General features: G+C 44.2%; 1 long non-coding RNA gene across 1 annotated transcript; it reads right to left on the reverse strand.

The window, feature by feature from the left end:
* Window positions 1-9,008: 9,008 nt before the first annotated feature.
* On the reverse strand, window positions 9,009-17,628 carry LOC309345167. Its single transcript, XR_014158046.1, has 3 exons — window positions 16,143-17,628; window positions 11,279-11,414; window positions 9,009-9,984 (listed from the first exon to the last, which is right to left on the reverse strand). It is a non-coding gene; the product is annotated as an uncharacterized lncRNA (long non-coding RNA).
* Window positions 17,629-19,027: the final 1,399 nt, after the last annotated feature.

The following is a 19,027-nucleotide window of genomic DNA, read 5'->3' on the forward strand; positions in this document are numbered from 1 at the left end:
GGTGGGGCATGATAACAATCAGGATCATAGCAGTTGTGGAGGGGGGAATTAACCCTTTCCTTCCCCGCTGGGGTCCTGAGAAAAATCCCTCTTCCAAAGCTTGCATTTGCCTGTGGAGTGGGGAACCCCCAATTTAGTGCCAATGGGGGATTTCCTCTCCTTGTAAATTGCAACCAGCATTAGATTTCCCACTTTGCTGCAGTCCTGAGGGAAAAGAATGAAATTGCTCTTCTACGCCTGCTGTGAATCTGATAATTACCATCCACTCCCCAGCTGATGCTATTTGCTTGTTAAAACTCCTGCATGTTAAATGCAAAGATACATTAATGTCAAGTAGAGATTCACTCTCACCTTATCAGAGCTGGGCTCAGGCAGTCCTGCTTAGGTGAAGTATTGCTGTGAGTTTGGGGAGTGGGGAGGACATAGGTTGTACGTGAGATCCTTTTAACCTCTGGATCCAGCAAGCCTTAAAATATAAGCCAGACTAGCTTCCTGTGTTGAGGTGATAGCTTGGGTGATGGGCCTTTAAGGGGCACAAAGAAAAGGGTCTTTGTGTGAAATGGCAAATGGGTGCCCCCACCCCTGGCAAGCTCATGACTAGTTAGAAGGAGGAAGCCAAAGTCTGGAGTTGAAAATGCAGTGATGTGACCTGGAAGTGTGTTTGCTGTGGTTATGGGAGAAACAAGACCAAGCCAGGGAGCCCCTGGAATCTCTCACCGCTCAGAGACTGGGGTGGCAGGTAACATTATTCCAAAAAAAGAAAAGAAAAAGGCTCTGTGACTCTGTGATTGAACTGGACAGAAGTGAGAGGTGCTCTCTTTTATTGGCTATAGCCTGTGCTCCTCCTCGTGATCTCCTCCCTCCACGAAGCTTTTAAAATACAGTACATGTTTTCATTTTTAAGGGGAACTTTCGCAGCCAGTCTCCTTGGATGCTTACTGATGGGTGGCTTCTGGCAAAACCCATTTATTGCTTTGCCATTGTAACCTACAATCAGAATTGCAGCTGAATCTCTGTAGCCCTTCAGATGTTGCTGAACTGCCATTCCCATCATCCCTGGCCATTGGCCATTCTTCCTAGGACCGATGGGGGTTGAAGTTGAGCAGCTACAGCTGGAGGGCCAAAGGTTCCCTGCTCCTCCTCTACACTAGCTTGAGTAGTACAGTGGTACCTTGGGTTACAGACGCTTCAGGTTACACACTCCGCTAACCCAGAAATATTACCTCAGGTTAAGAACTTTGCTTCAGGATGAGAACAGAAATCGTGCGGCAGCGGCGCGCGGCAGCAGGAGGCCCCATTAGCTAAAGTGGTCTTCAGGTTAAGAACAGTACTTAACTCGAGGTATCACTGTACCGTACTTCTTCTCTGTGTACATCCAGCTAAGTTCCTTCCAGCTACAAGCTGTGCAAATTCAACAGTACGGGCAGTATCTAATGTAGTTTGTCCATTAGTGCATGGGTTACTATTTGTACAACAGAACTTCCCCTCTCTCTCTGCTCCTTCTCCAAATCTGCTCCAGAGGGTTGGAGGAAACCTCAGAACAGATCAAAGTGGTAATACATAAGGAAATGAGAAGGAAAGGAATTTAGACAGCACAGCTGGAAGTCATTGCACTTAAGTTAAGTACAGTTGTACCTTGGTTTTCAAACAGCTTAGTTCTCAAACGTTTTGGCTCCCGAAAGCCACAAACCCAGAAGTGACTGTTCCGGTTTGCAAACTACCGGTATTTTTGGAAGCCGAATGTCTGATGGGGCTTCCATGGCTTCCGATTGGCTACAAGAGCTTCCTGCAGCCAATCAGAACTTTGGTTTCTGAACATTTTGGAAGCTGAACGGACTTCCGGAACGGAGTCCATTTGACTTCCAAGGTACAACTGTACTTCACTGGATACCACCCCATAGGGTGTTTTTTTTGGGGGGGGGCAGAATGTGTGCGCTAAATACCCAAGCCTTAAATTGTGAGGAGGAAGTATGTGGATCGCTGTCCCCCGGGATTGCTCTTGTCTGGCACATTCATTACATATCTTTAGGCACCTGGTAAAAATGTTTCTCTTCAACTATGACTTCGGCTGATTACAAAATTGATGGCTTTTAAAATGGGGGGGGGGGTTGTTACTTTTTTGCTGTCGTGTTATATATTTTGTGTGTTGGTTTTGGCTTTTGAAGGTTGTAAACTGCCCTGTGATCTTTGGGCGAGGGGTGGAATATAAATTTAATAAATAATAATAGTGTGAGAATGGGAACGGCATAGGGATTTGTACTGTAAAAGTGACACTGTTGCAGACAAAAGAGAAAGAAATAGGAGGGCTGTTTTTACAGTGTCACAAATTTCTCTTTCTGCTGCTACAGAAAGCTACCCTCTAGAATCTGGATACTGTGCGTTGCATTTTTTTTAAAGGGATAAACTTGGCAGGTGAGAGTAAAAACAAAGGAATGAGTTGGAGTGCATGCGTACACGTGGTACGTTAACCATTTTATTTTCAAAAGAGGATCCTGAATGGCAGTGGTGTGTAATTATAATTACAGTTTTAAAGGGGCAGTGGATAATGACAGGCATTTTAAGGACGGTAATTATTGTGTTAGGCTTCCTAGTGAGAGAGTGTGTTTCGAGAGCAGCTTCTCAGTGCCAAGGCAAACCTGAATTACGGTTTGACCCCCAATCAGACATTGCACAGATGCACCATGTGTTAGTATTCTGGTGGTGAGTGTTTCCGTATAGCAATTGCCAGGGCTTTTTATCAGCCGGAATTCGGGTCCGGCACCTCTCAGGTGGGCGCCATTGCCATTGTAAGAGAACAAGGGAGGTGTTCATGGTGAGTTCTGGCACCTCTTTTTATAGAAAAATAGCACTGGCAATTGCAGCCACTTTCTCACTGGGTTTTTTTTTTTTAAAAAAATAATGTTTATTAAAGTTTTAAATGTTACTGGTTTAAGGTTGCGCATCACCATGCTGGCACATAAGAGCAGACATCTCAAAGTAATAATCAGAAGTTGCATGTCGTATTATGATTTCAGGCCATGAGGATAATAACCTCTCACTCAGCCAATGCTGACATTGCAGGTCCAGAATCACCACACAGGAATGATTGGTATACTATTACCAAGTGTCTTTGATTAGAATCATAGAATCATAGAATTGGAAGAGACCACAAGGGCCATCGAGTCCAACCCCCTGCCAAGCAGGAAACACCATCAGAACACTTCTGACATATGGTTGTCAAGCCTCTGCTTAAAGACCTCCAAAGAAGGAGACTCCACCACACTCCTTGGCAGCAAATTCCACTGTCGAACAGCTCTTACTGTCAGGAAGTTCTTCCTAATGTTTAGGTGGAATCTTTTTTCTTGTAGTTTGGAACCATTGCTCCGTGTCCGCTTCTCTGGAGCAGCAGAAAACAAGCAGGAAGTCTTTACTTTCTGGGGAAGGGGACACATTTATCGGCCACGAAACTGTAGCAGCTGTTCCATCCTCTTAATTTCATAGATAATAGTTTCATAGAATCGTGGAGTTGGAAGGGACCCTGAGGATCATCTAGTCCAACCCAAATATGCAGCTGTCCCATATGGGGATCGAACCTGCAGCCTTGGCGTTAGCAGCACCATGCCCTCACCAACTGAGCCATCCAGGTGTTTTCGAATAAGCTGATGCTACGGAGTCAAAAACCCATATTCCAAACCAGCCTAGTAATCCATAGAAGTATGCAGCATAAAATTGTTTTTGTTTTTATGATGCATTTGCTGTTTTTTTAATACAGTGGTACCTCGGTTCAAGAACAGCCCTGTTTACGAACTATTCGGTATATGAAATCCGCAAAACCAGAAGTAGTGTCCCGGTTTGAAAACTTTACCTCAGTCTAAGAACAGAATCCAAATGGTGGAAGGGCACCGGCGGTGGGAGGCACCTTGGTTTAAGAATGGTTTCGGTTTAATAACAGACTTGCGGAACAGATTAAGTGTGTAAACCAAGGTACCACTGTATTGTGATTTTATGTTGTGAACCACCCTGAGATTTATGGGTTTAGGGCAATACAGCAGCAGCAACTTATAGCTGGATTATATAGCTTTCAGGCTTGGCGGGGTCTAAAGGTAAAGGTAAAGGGACCCCTGACCATTAGATCCAGTTGTGACCAACTCTGGGGTTGCGGCGCTCATCTTGCTTTACTGGCCGAGGGAGCCGGCGTACAGCTTCCGGGTCAAGTGGCCAGCATGACTAAGCCACTTCTGGCGAACCAGAGCAGTGCACGGAAACACCGTTTACCTTCCTGCCAGAGCGGTACCTATTTATCTACTTGCACTTTGACGTGCTTTCAAACTGCTAGGTTGGCAGGAGCAGGGACTGAGCAACAGGAGCTCAGCCCGTCGCGGGAATTCAACCGCCGACCTTCTGATCGGCAAGTCCTAGGCTCTGTGGTTTAAGCCACAGCGCCACCAGCGTCCCTTGGCAGGGTCTACATTTTGTTAAAGTGCGGTGAAAATGTGCTTTAGGATTAACTGAGCTCACAACTCTTTCTGACCCAAATCCCCTCTTGGTTGCCCCCCCCTGGACCTTTCTTTATTTCAGCTGCCTGATTCAGAAGAGGGAGGGAAGCTTTTTTGTTATTGTTAAATAATTGGGTGCCAGAAACCCTTTGCTGATTTGCTGCAAATTGGAAGTAAAAACAAGTAATGGATATGAATCTATCTTCTGCCTACCCGCTCCGCTTGAAGTATGGTATGGCAAAATTTCCCAGTTTACAAGAGGTTATTTTTCCATTGCTAGCAGTGGTTTCTTTTCATCTCATTCTCTCTCATTAGCTATTGACTTATGGCACTGTGTAGTTGTCAGTCAACCATTAGTGCAGGCCCAGTTCAATAATGTGAGATTTAATCACAACATATACAGACTGATCCTAAACATATTTACTTAGAAGCAAGCCGCACTCAGTTCAAAAGGACATAAAGGGCAATCCTAGGCATGTTTACTTAGAAGTAAGGCTCACTGTAGAGCTTGCTTCCAAGTAAGTGTTTATATAGAATTGCAGCAGAGATTCCTTGTAAGTATACTTAGGACTGCTGCTAGCATCAGTTAAAAAACCAAGCCAAAGATACCTGGGGTGAGCTTTACTTCCACGAGACCACTGAAATTAATGAGGATACCCAAAGTAATATCTTGCAGCCTGTGGACTGTCTTGCCAGAGTGGTGCATGCTCTAGTTGCCTCCCGCTTGGACTACTGCAATGCGCTCTACATGGGGCTACCTTTGAAGGTGACCCGGAAACTGCAATTAATCCAGAATGCAGAAGCTAGACTGGTGACTGGGAGTGGCCGCCGGGACCACATAACACCGTTCTTGAGATCTGCATTGGCTCCCTGTACGTTTCCAAGCACAGTTCAAAGTGTTGGTGCTGACCTTTAAAGTCCTAAATGGCCTCGGTCCTGTATACCTGAAGGAGCGTCTCCACCCCCATCGTTCAGCCCGGACACTGAGATCCAGCACCGAGAGCCTTCTGGCGGTTCCCTCATTTTGAGGTTACAGGGAACCAGACAGAGGGCCTTCTCGGTAGTGGCGTCCACCCTGTGGAACGCCCTCCCTTCAGATGTGAAGGAAATAAGCAGCTATCTTCTTTTTAAAAGACATCTGAAGGCAGCCCTGTTTAGGGAAGTTTTTAATATTTAATGCTGTATTGTTTTTAACACTTGATTGGAAGCCGCCCAGAGTGGCTGGGGAAACTCAGCCAAATGGGTGGGGTATAAATAATAAATTATTATTATTATTATTATTATTATTATTATTATTATTATTATTATTATTAACCACCGGTGTTGAAGGATCATGAATTTAACTCTCCAGCGAACCCCCGCCATGCATTCTTAAGACTCTACAAGAAATTTAGCAAAATGCTACTGTCTTTCATTCAGGCCTTGCCTTTGCTTATTGGCAGTCCATCCATGCTAGTTATAAGTCACCACTAAACAAAGATTCTCAAACAAAGACTCACCCCTAGATAGGGATGCTGTAAAAATGGGAGTGTAAATTGCCACAAACTGCATGTTCATAGGAAGTCTGGAATGGAAATCATGCAAGCAAATAGCAGTGGTATTGACTATGGTGTTTTTCCTTTAAATCTGCAACATTATTTATTGTCATGTTCTGATGTTTTCTTTCCATTCGTACATGATGAATTACATCAGTTCTGGCATTGACATAGGTTTTAGAAGAAGCAAAACTGTAGCAGAATGGCAACAGTGCTGATTGCGATGAACGCAGGGCAGTATTCACTGTCTCCTTAAGTCCCAACCCTTAGAACATATTTGCATACCAACTCTGCCTCCATACCTGTGCAGGGCAAATTGTAGGAGTGAATAGTATCAGTAAGTAGTATTAAGGACTTGTTATTGTCAATATTCAGTTGGGGCTGGTTTACACTTTGTGTGTTGTACTTCGGCTCTGTATACCTGAAGGAGTGTCTCCACCCCCATCGTTCAGCCCGGACACTGAAATCCAGCTCTGAGGGCCTTCTGGCGGTTCCCTCATTGTGGGAAGTAAAGCTACAGGGAACCAGGCAGAGGGCCTTCTCCAAAGTCGCACCCACCCTGTGGAATGCCCTTCCATCATATGTCTAGGAAACAAACTGAGTTTTAGGAGACATCTGAAGGCAGTCCTGTATAGGGAAGTTTTTAATGTTTGATGTTCTACTCCTACCATGGAGGTAAAATACAGTGGTGCCCCGCAAGACGAATGCCTCGCAAGACGAAAAACTCGCTAGACGAAAGAGTTTTCCGTTTTTTGAGGTGCTTCACAAGACGAAAACGTCTTTAATGTGCATTAAACAGCATAAATGTGCTGTTGCAATTTTACATTCATTCACTCAGTTTGGAGAAGTCCTTTTGGAGTTCTTTACAATCCCTTGTATCATTAGCAAACTTGGCTACTTCACTGCTCACCCCTTAATCTAAATCAGTTTGCCGAACTTTTCATGTTGGTGACACACTTTTTAGACATGCATCATCTCGCGACACAGTAATTCAGTTTTACTAGCAAACCGGATGTTAAATTAACCCCTTTCCAGCCATTGGAGGAGCACGAGGAGCGTTCACGTGACACACCTACACACTGTAGCCGACACACTAATGTGTTGCAATACACAGTTTGAAAAGCTCTGGTCTAGATCATTTATCAACAAGCTGAAAAAGGACTCCACTTTCTACATCCCTCTGGTTGGAGAAATATCCATTTATTCCTACCTACTCTCTTCCTGTTTCTGCAACAGTTACTGATCCATAAGAGGAGAGTTCATTTTCTCCCATGACTGCTAAGCTTACTCAGGCGTCTTTGGTACGGAGTTGATTACAGGACATCAACTTTTAAAAGCTTGAATCGGATCCCTTTCAAAACAAGAGACAATAATTGGGACCTGTTTATATTGGCAAACATGAAGCCATTATATCCACAAGAATTTTTAAGGACACAAGAATCAAGAAAACCACTTAGAGGATGAAACCAATATTCTTAAATGGCTGAAGATGAAGTTGAAAATTTCTTTTTAAATTTATATTTAGTTTGTTTTTTTTATTGGACAGTATGCTGAAAAGTTTCAATAAAACTTTTTTTAAAGAAGAAAGAAAATACCCAGCAGTAAGGGATAGGTTCTTGGCTATTAAATGAGCTGCGGTTTGGGGGCAGGAAGTAATGCAAAATTAGCAAGCACATTTGAAGAATAAAAATTGGAATAGTGTAAATGCAGCAAACATGTTTGCAAACACTTTAAGTACCAGAAACTTATCCAAAAGTTAATCACTTCTGTATCCTGGAATGGCACAAGAGGGGAGGAAAATGGGTATAAATTTCACACACCCAACATGGTTGGCTGTTAGTAACACAAGGCCCTCAAAAAGGTGAGATTTAATATGGAATTGGGAGCCAAGGTGGATAAGCTTTGTAGACTATCCCATTCCATTTTTGATTGTTTAAATGACTTTAAGAGTAAAAAGCTGAACTGTTTATCTGAGGCCCTTCTTTGTGTGCCTTCATGAGAGGGTGGAAGGTGGCAACACAAGAATGGACCTTTTCTGCAATGGCTCCCCGTTTGTGAGATACTCTACATATATTTAGGCAGTATTCTCTTCAACCAGGTGTTGACTGAACACCCCATGGCTTTTTAAAAAATGTGTTGGGTGCTATTGGTTTTTATTATGCATATTGTATTCTCAATTTGTATTTTTCTGTTGTGAACTGCCCTGGGATGTTCAGATGAAGGGTGGTATACAAATTTTAAAAAGTAAATAAATATTAACATGTTGAGGGCAATAAGAATCAAAATATGAGAACTCAAGTTTTTTTTTAGGTGTGTGTATTTGGTGCAAGAACCAAATTTGGCATTGGATAGTGACAGCTGGTAGTATCGGCAGCAATCTAGGCTATGGGCTGGATTCACCTACTTGGTCTTGTTAGTGGAAGCTAGCACGATGACTCCAGTAGGGCTTTCCCCACCCTTTCCTCCCATGTACCCCACAAATCTGCTCGGGGTGGGGGGGAGAGAAACCCCATAATAGTTTGTGGGGAGAGGAGAGGAGATGGTTTTATCATGCAATCAAAAATGCTTATGCTGACTGAACAACCTCCTTAGTGCCATGCTGATTTCTACCCAAAGTGTTTATCTAGAGACCAAGTACAAGTTTGATTCATTGTAATTGTGGTCACAAAGTGTTTGCAGTGACTTAAAGAACTGTGTAACCTGGCAATGTATCTTCAAGACAGTTGGAAGCAGCAGCAACCAAAACCATACATAAACTGTTATTCAGAAACGGGCTGCTGTAGAAAAGTAGCAGCTGTGTTGAGAAGTCCACTAGGCTCAATGGCTTGAGACTTACGATGCAATGCTTTTTCCTAGACCAGGCATGGCCAAACTTGGCCCTCCAGATGTTTTGGGACTACAATTCACACCATCCCTGACCACTGGTCCTGTTAGCTAGGGATGATGGGAGTTGTAGTCCCAAAACATCTGGAGGGCCAAGTTTGGCCATGCCTGTCATAAACTCTTTCAAACAGACTAAATGGCACAGTTGTAATAGTTACACGGAAGCAACATGGGGACAATACAGTTTTAATTGATTTGTAGCACTTTTCTCCCAAGTGTTGCATGACAAGTGGAATGTGAAGTCTATGAAACCCACAAAATTCAGTATGTGGTGTCTACGTTGCAATTCAATTCACATTTTTCCCATGCTGCAACTCAAACTTGTCACCAACATTCATGTGAACCTACACAAAAATCTGAACATTTCCACTCCAATGGAAATAGAAAATTCAGCCATACATAGAACTTGAAAGCTGGAGTCAAATTTCAAATCTGGATTTGGAATTTCAGAATTAGAATTTTGCATTTTTAATGATCATGTGCATATTTGAGCAAACACTTTGAAATTCATTTCAGCGCTACTACTGCTTTAAAAATCCTTCATTCATCCCTACCCTTGCCCAAGTTCTGTTCCTTGAAACAATAAAACTACTTTTTTTAAAAAAGGAAATATATTAATTGAACTCAGGAAACACTTCTTACGAATCAAAGGACTTGAGCAGTCCCATTTCCCCCTAAGGAATATTCCTTATCCAAACATACAAGCTTTGAATATGAACGTAAACAGTCTTCATTTATTTATTGCTTATACCATGTGCTTCCTCTAAAGACCTCAAAGCAACTTACAGATGGTTCCCAGGTGGTCTCCCATCCAACACAGCTTTCAGAGCCAGATTATAGCGTTTATTCTATCCAATGTTAGGGAAGGATAGCAGCTTTACTTAATAAAAAATTAAAAATCAACAGCCTACTCGAGGTTTTCAGAGAATGTAGTGAGAACTTATGATGGCACAATCTCTCCTCTCCCTTATTAATTGCAGAATTGTAATTCAGGAGATACTTTCTGCACTGCCTGCTCCAATGTCTTCTTTAAAGGGCTTTTCTGGATAATACACCTTCAGGCAAATGTACTGGAAGTTATTGGGCTTATGCTGAAAAATAGGCAAGGCAAAGTTGAATGCGCTTTTGAGACAACTTTAAAAGAACTAGGCAACAAGGCCTGAGGTTGTAGAATGCATAAACTGGTCTTTGGAACATTTTCTTTTTCAGAACCAGCTCAACCACATGAAGAAACAGGCTTTTTGTGCCTCCATTGCTCTTGGAATCTACTGTATACTGAGATGATTCAGGCAAAGATGTCTGCAATGAAGCATCTTGTGACTCCTTAAAAAACTAACACACCAATATTGTGCATAAGGTATTCTAGCCTAGAGTTCTCTTCCACAGACGCGTGAAGTGTTGTTCTCAGATGGCTGATAACTGCCAACTGAGGATAACATTTCATGCATCTAATGAAGTGGGATCTAAAAGCTTATGTCAAAACACCCAATTTGCACATAAGGAAATTTAGCACCAAGGCTGAATCTATATTATTATGCTTAACCACCCTTCAGCCTAAGGTCCCAGGGCGCGTCACAGCATAAAAACTATTTAAAACAACTATAGTTTTGGGTGCCATTAGATCTGTGATGGCTGTATTATGCATACAAACCACCCATTTTATTATGGTCATCAGGTGATGAAAATGTATTCTGAAACGCCCCTTTGGACAACAGGCAGACAAAGCGTGTTGAAAGCCAACTCTTTATTTTGCTGTAAAGATACAGTGGTACCTCGGGTTACATACGCTTCAGGTTACATACGCTTCAGGTTACAGACTCCGCTAACCCAGAAATAGTGCTTCAAGTTAAGAACTTTGCTTCAGGATGAGAACAGAAATCATGCTCCGGCAGCGCGGCAACAGCAGGAGGCCCCATTAGTTAAAGTGGCGCTTCAGGTTAAGAACAGTTTCAGGTTAAGAATGGACCTCCGGAACGAATTAAGTACTTAACTCGAGGTACCACTGTATCTGCATTGCAAGTATAAAGGTTAGAAATTATGGTGAACATATTTTAAACTACCATCTCCCCCAGTACTGTCTACTGTTAAACAGCTGTGGTTTTGCTGTGTTTCATCTTCTACTCTTGATGCCGAAGATCTATTTAGGCGGTGACATGGGTTTGTTGTGGGACCCTGTGCATGCATGTGCTCTACATCTCAGAACTCAATTCCTCCTCTAAATGGCTGGCAGATCATCAGCTATTTACCCGAAAATGTATTGGTGTGGTTAACTATTAAAATAAAAAACCACAGGCTAAAGCAAAAAACCCCACCCAAACCCCACAAATACAAAACATCTAGCTTGAAAATATATTTCATCACAATAAGAACCAATTAAAGACCAACCCGCAAGTTAAAGGGCAATATTGAGTTCACCTCAGACCAAAGGTTTGCCCCCAAAAGAAAACTGAACTCAAAATTCTTGTATGTGACGCGATTCATGTGTTATTTTCACCGCCTTCATGCTTGGCTGCGGAAATTTCTGGAGCAAGAAGATATACCTGTCAGTAAAGCCGTACACACTTTAACTGCTTGTAGCACAAAAATGTAGTGTTTCTCAATCCAGAAGCATTCATGCTTGTATTCAACATGCTGCTTTCCATTTAGATTGATTCTAGATCTTGCTATACCTAAGGGTGGATGTAGCTACTTGAAACATGTTCTAAAGCCCCACCCTTTCATTAGGTTTTCCATGCCTTTTGCTCTTTCACATGACTCAGGCAAATGAAGTGGTGATTGTGGCTTTTGTATATGTCCACCTACAATGTAACTGGGGCAGGTGTGGCTATGCCCCTCACTGACAGGGCCCTCCACATCTGCTTTCAAATGGATACATTTGGGGGTAGGGCAGACTCAATCTGCAATGAGCTTTTATTTTTAGAATGAATCCGGTTTCTCTAAAAGTGCTTTTCGGTGGTGGTGGTGGGGAATAGGGAGAAGATCTGGATTTTGTGTGTATACTACACAGGGGAAAATGTACTCAAGTCTCTATTATTCTATAATAAAATGTGTGCATGCAGCTGGAAAATGTTGTGTGTACGCAGCCTAGAAAGTTGCCTAGGCTTCCAAGGTTATAACAGACACAAAACATTAGCACAAAATGCCTCTATGTAAGAAAGCCACAAAAACAGCCCACAATTCAATTCAGCATGGAATAAGTTTAACTCTGCTCAGTCTGATAAGGTTAAGCAAACGTTAATGTTGAGATTATGGCTAGTGTGTAAATTGGCAGTTTGATGTTCTCACACTTCGCAAAAAAATTCTTAGAGATAAAGATCCCCCCCCCCCCGCCCCCAATTATGGTTCAATGAAGATGCCGTCTTGGATTTGAAAATAAGTTGTGGAAAAGCCAACTCCTTGAAAAATCCTGATACAATGACCTAATGTAAGGGAATCCAAAGGGAAGTCAAAAAATTGAAACTGAAAAGAACTAAATTATGGCCTCTTATTTTCAGCTTTTTGTCAGCTTGAAAATTAAATGAGGTTCTAAAGCTTTGGACTGTATCACTTCTGGCTTCATGTTGGGGGTTGCATATTTTAAAATAATTATTTCCCCATATATAACTTTCCTTGCTTATACCATTGTATCAGAGATATCCTTTGATGTGCAGGAGTCTTGTGTGAAAAAGCATTTAAGAACTATGACTCTCCCCATACCTACACTCTGAAATGCAACATTCCAAAATTTTACCCTCTTTATTTTGCATGAGGATATAAACTTTCCCCACTTATACTGAGAGCACGGGACCAAATACAGCAGGCTCCACAAACCGGATGCCTGCCAAATGTCTAAAGACAATTCCCAAGAGTCTCAGCCAGCAAAGGGGGCAACAGGTGGGTGAAGGGCTGCACTACAGCATGGCTCCTTTGTGTGAAGCTGGTATAGTGCAGCGTGTCCTGACCTATATAGGAGAAGCTCAGGGTTTAAAGTGCAGCAGCTGGATTTCTTCCATATATCTCAGGGTATTTGTATGGGAGCAAGCTACCGTATTTTTTGCTCTATAAGACTCACTTTTCCCCTCCTAAATAGTAAGGGGAAATGTGTGTGCTGCTTATGGAGCGAATGCAGGCTGTGCAGCTATCCCAGAAGCCAGAACAGCAAGAGGGATTGCTGCTTTCACTGCGCAGCAATCCCTCTTGCTGTTCTGGCTTCTGAGATTCAGAATATTTTTTTTTCTTGTTTTCCTCCTCCAAAAACTAGGTGCGTCTTGTGGTCTGGTGCGTCTTATAGAGCGAAAAATACGGTATGTGGCAGCAACGCACTACCAACATTAACAGAAGGCCTCAGAAGCCACGTTGCCCACCACTCTTTAAAATATTGCAAATTAAATATTTATCTTACTGGATTATCCTCAATTTGCAAAAAAAGTTTAAAGTAATTTTATGATGCAGCAAGATTATTTCAACTCAGCATATTCTTCTTTGCAAATACACAGGAAACCAGATTTGTTAACACATTTACTATATTTACATTTTTAGGTAAAACATCTTATGTGAACATCTGCACATATGAAGTAGCCCGTAAACCTTAAATTGAGTATTATTTAGAACAGCTTACTTTACTTGTACTTTTAGGGACATGGGTGGCACTGTGGTGTAAACCACAGAGCCTTGGGCTTTGCCGATCAGCAGGTTGGTGGTTTGAATCCCCGCAACAGGGTGAGCTCCCGTTGTTCGGTCCCAGCTCTTGCCAACCTAGCGGTTCGAAAGCACGTCAAAGTGCAAGTAGATAAATAGGTACTGCTCTGGCAGGAAGGTAAACGGTGTTTCCGTGCGCTGCTCTGGTTCGCCAGAAGCGGCTGTCATGCTGGCCACATGACCTGGAAGCTGTCTGCGGACAAACGCTGGCTCCCTCAGCCAATAAAGCTAGATGAGCGCTGCAACCCCAGAGTCGTCCGCAACTGGACTTAATGGTCAGGGGTCCCTTTACCTTACTTGTACTTTTAGGAAACTGCCTCAGACTAAGCCAGGGATAGGCTGACTGTGGTTATATATGGTCTACCGCTCTGTGTGTGTGTGTGTGTGTGTGTGTGTGTGTGAGAGAGAGAGAGAGAGAGAGAGAGAGAGAGAGAGAAGAATACATTTATTAAGGGAGCAAACAAAACAATTAATTAAAAAGCCCCTCTAAAAACAATCATATATACTCATAGTTAATATTTGTAAGGTTGCTGGGATCAACATATTTCAGCCTGGGTGAAGAATCTTGTTTTTAATTTCCTCCCAAATGTTAGATAAAGGGGGACAGATATATCTCACCAATCTGGGCATTCAGTAAATATGGAATTGCAACCAAGGCGGCCCTTTCACGTGTGCACACCTACAGTATTTCACAGCCCCCGGGAGGAGTACCACCAACAGGGCCCCGCCTGCAGATTCTAGAGCCCAAAATGGTTGATGATGAGGGAGATGTTGATTTAGGAACTTGGGCCCCAAGCTGTTTAGGGCATTGTACACAATGCTAACATTGAATTGGGCCCTGTAGCTCACTGGCAGCTAGTGAGGTGCTTTCAGGACCAAGTTACACATGGTTCCACTGGGCTGTAAATGTAGCAGCAATATATTTTGCTAGCAGCAGCTTCTGGACTGTTTTCAAGCGCAGCTCCTACGTAGAGTAAATTGGAGTAGTCCAGATGGGTGGTCAACAGAGTATGGACAACCGAGTCCAAGCCATCCGAGTCCAGGAATGGCCATAACTAGCAAACCAACCCAAGCTGTGTCAGGTTGGCCTGGGCAGTTTTGGTGCTAAAAGCATACCTGAAGCCAACTTGAGTCTAGATAATCTGCTTCTTCCAGGCACACCTGATGCCAGATGGCCACCTTGCCCCGGAAGGGAATATTAGAAACTGATAGTTTCCTCAAAAAACTGTATCTCAGGAAGATCTTTTCAGGAGGGGAGTCAAATGCTAGTCAAATGAGTTGGGATCAAGAGGACTATTGTCAGCCTCACTGCTGCAAGTGTTCCCTACACTTCTTCAGGCTATACAACAATGGAAATAGACCCCACAGGCTGTAACAAGATGATGGTCTAGAACCTCCAATGGAACTGCACTAATTGTGGCATCAAGTTTGGCACAGATCCGAGCAATTTTGATCTCAAAGTGCTTCACATACCTCTCACAGCTGGCTGAGTGGTTGGTTGTTAATTATGAGATACTGATCTGAGCCAGCCAACTTACTGTTTTACAAAGCAAGAGCACACTTAAGAAGTGCCTTGCAGCATGTTATTAAGGTCCACCTAGTCCAGGCCCTCCAGATGTTTTGAGACTACAATTCCCATCATCCCTGACCACTGGTCTTGCTAGCTAGGGATCATGGGAGTTGTAGGCCAAAAACATCTGGAGGGCCAAGTTTGAGGAAGCCTGACCTTCTCCATCAAGAATCCCAGGAACGAGCAGGCACTAAGCAGTGTTATCAGATATTGGCTAGCGGTCCACTGACAAGACCATATTCTACCTTGTTCCCATCTCTGGACTAAGCCATACTGGAAGTGACTTGCACTCCTGGACAGCAGTTCTAAGCATACACACTGGTAAGTACAGTAAAAGCCACTTAAATCAATGGTACTGCTTTGTAAACATGGCTATGATTGGTCTGTTTGTAAAGTAGTTTGCGTCACATAAACAGTGCATTTTTCCTCCTTGAGGAACTGTTTGAGATTTTAGTGCAAACTATTCTACTTGCTGCACAGATCACAGAAGTGGCAAGGTTTTTTCCCCTCCCTCAGAGGTGATTAGGCTCACTAGTAATTTTGCTGCAAGAGATAGACAGGGCAAAGGTAAAAGGAAGCAGCAGCACGACATAATAGGCAAGAATGACTAGCAACTTGTAACTATTGCTTCCTGACAACCTGGACTTTGGTAAGTAGCATGCCACCCCTTATTGCCATTGCTGTCTTAGAGGCATTGGGTGTTATGATTTAAAATATTAAGTCTTTTCTGTTTTGTAAGCTGCTTTAAGTTATTTTTTTTTTTTTTTTAAAAAAAGGCAAGGTATGTTATACATTTCTGCCCTGGCTCTTTCCATTTATTTTACTAAACAAAAAACCTCTACTACCTGTTGTGAAGGCAGTGATTACCAAGCAGTATGTGTTGCTATCCAAAAGACAGGCAGGATTTAGGGTAGGGTAGGGTAGTGTAAAATGGCCAGATTAAAAGGATAAAGGGACAATAATATGACGGACATGAAGTTAATTCATATTAACGAGTCTTACGTCCAAACTTGGGAAAACTGGGTGTCTGAAATGTGTAAGGTATGTCTCAGGCACCATCTCTTGCAGTGGTGATCAGAATCAAGGGCATGGCATGTGTTCCCTCTGTCAAGAGAAAGCAAAGCATGAAGCAGATTTATTTAGGTTCTTTTTTTTCTAGCCTACGTAAAGGTTTACAGCTTTTCCTGAGACGTGAGGGGTTAATGACTTAGTTATGATGCTCTCAAGCCATCCTTTCCCCCTGCCTTTTGCTGCTGAACTTTAAAGGGCAGTCTGAACAGCTACTGATCATTCCTCCCCCCTCTTTTCTTTTTCTCCCAAGGCTTTAATATAAAAAACCCTTTCTCTGTGTATTTACGTAGCTTGCATAAAGAATGGGGCTATCAGTTTGCAAAGTTTTCTAAATTCAAAATCAAGAATTTCATTGTCGTTTTTGTATAAATTCTTGACATAGGTTAGCAGCTTCCATGTATGCTACCCATTTTCAGTACTTCCTCAGCTAATCCTTAATTGGGAACAAAACCAGTTACCTGCTGCAAGGAGTGAAGAACCCTTCCAGTTGCCCAGAGAGGCACCTGAAATACCTGCAGTGCACTGACACTGACTGATAACAGGAAGGCTTAGCCTTCTTAACTCCTTAAAACCAAGATGAAATATGCTGTAAAGCAGAACATAACCCCTTTGTCTTAAAACTGGGAGTTGCTCAGGAGCTTGATGCCTGGTATTAAAAGCCTTGGTACTGGTGGATTCTTTTAATTGTTAGGTTTAAGTAGATGTTTCCATCCCCTCTAATTTTCACCATTCTAAAAGTCTCATTAAATTATAGAATAAAGTACTGCCACCCATCCTGAACCCTCAGGATGGGGTGGGCTAAGCACAGAAATAATTAATAAAGGGCAACAGCAACATAAGGTATCTCGGCAAGGGAGACAGTGACTAGCACAGCCTGATAGTACATGCTTTCCAGATTAAATTGGTTAAAGAAGGCAGGGAGAGGAACACAAAGAGAATTCTGAATGATTCCATTTACAACTGACTGGCGATAAATTGTGATATGTGGCGGCACACATAGCCTGCACCTCTGCCAATCTGAGGAAGGAGAGCACAGAGATCTTCACAGGCAGCTTTACGCTGCAGGCCAACCACACTATGACAAGGGCGGCACTAACAAATGTGACTTTGCAATGCAAAAGGACCACTATAGGAAGCTTCGGTGAGTTGTTTTGACCAAAAAACACACACCAATATCTGATTACAACTGACTTTAATCCATGTAAAGGTGGTGGTGGGGGGGAGAGATGTAAACAACATTAAGGCTAGCATTGTGGCGGGTTGGACTAGATGGCCCTTGGGGGTCCCTTCCAGTTCTACAATTCTATGAAGTGACACCGAAAGAGGAATTGTACCCACCCCCAGATTTGGGGGTGAGGTCCTACATTCCTTCAGTCTCTGCACTTTAAAGCCTCTATCTGCTACCCTTCTCCTTTCAACTTACTTTAGAAACAGGAGTTGTCTCCTTCAGAGAAATTCTTTACATGCAAAGTGGAGATCTCTCCCCCCTCTCTCTCAAATAGCAACTTAAAAACTGGAAGGTATGACGACATGGCTGCGATGTGAGCAGCCAGCTGCTCTCAGGACAGCATGAAATAAGAAAAGAAAAAAAAAAAAAGTCTGCGAGGATCAATTATACTAGAGAACTTCCTAAATGGAAAGGCGTCGGCTTGACGTGGTGGGGGGAAAAAAAGATTTCTTGCCGGCCTCGCAGAGAGAGTGTTAAGGAAGCGATTTGAAAAATAAAGGCGGGAGAGGAGGAGGGCGCTGATTTTGACACTGAAGAGGACTCTTTAAAAATATTTTTAACAATAGGGAGGGGCGCATTTCAACTGGGGCGGGGAAGCCTATGCGTGTGTCTGCAAAACGGGGAGCCCCATGACAAGGATTGGGGGGTGTCGAGAGGATGTAAAGGCGCCGGGGGGGGGGAGAGGGTCCCCCTCCCAGGTTGCCGTGTGAGAGATCTCAAACTCTGCTAGAAACCAAGGCTGAGGGAAAGAAAGAGGCGGTAGCCGGCATGGCCAGGAAGCGAGCGCGGGCCCTTCTTCCTCCAAAGCCGAGACCTCCCGTCTCCTCAGCTAAGAGGCGAGGCGGGCGGGCTTCCCCGGCGGGACGAGGCCCTTCTCACCCACAGACAGGCGGGCCGCCGCCGGGTCGAGCCCGGCCCTCGTCCTCTCCCCTCACCGCCGCCCCTTCCCGCGGGTGTATCGGTTACAGCAGCTGGCACAGGTGCGGCGGGGTTGCCCTTCAGACCCGCTCCGCCGAGGGAAACCTCAGGGGCGCAGGCAGGGAGGGAGAAGAGCGGGAGTCGCCGCCGCCGCCGCGGAACATGCAGCCATTTTGGGCTTCGCCAGACAAAGAACTGCGACGGCGGCTGCTCGCCTCTGAGGCGGCGGCGGCGGCGGCGGCTGTCAACAGTGCCACCTCCGCCACGCTCGCAAACCCCTCTCCGCCAACCGCGCGCGCACCCGGCGCTCCTCCCTTCCCCCTCCTCCTCCGTTCCCCCAACCCCCTTCGCTAGGCCGCAGCCGGGCCCGCCGCCGCCCGTCCCCTTACTAAGCGCTCGCAGCCATTTGCCCGAGCTTTTATAGCGACCGGCCGTCCAATCGGGAGCCGGCGGAATCCCTCTCCGGCCGCTGATGTGATGCCTCGGCTGCCGGCCCGCCCCTCCCCTTCTCCCCCCCCTCCCTCGCGCGCATGCCCAGTGCGGGAAGGCCGGGGCGGGAGGGGAGCTGGGTGTATGTGTAAAATGAGTGAGTGAGGGAGAGAGGGGAGGGGTGGCGAGCGCGAGGAGGGAGGAGTGAGCGAGGAGGAGGAGGAGGAGGAGGAGGGGGGGG

The sequence above is a fragment of the Podarcis erhardii genome, assembly GCF_964252035.2.
Source record: "Podarcis erhardii genome assembly, chromosome: 6".
Lineage (NCBI taxonomy): Eukaryota > Metazoa > Chordata > Lepidosauria > Squamata > Lacertidae > Podarcis > Podarcis erhardii.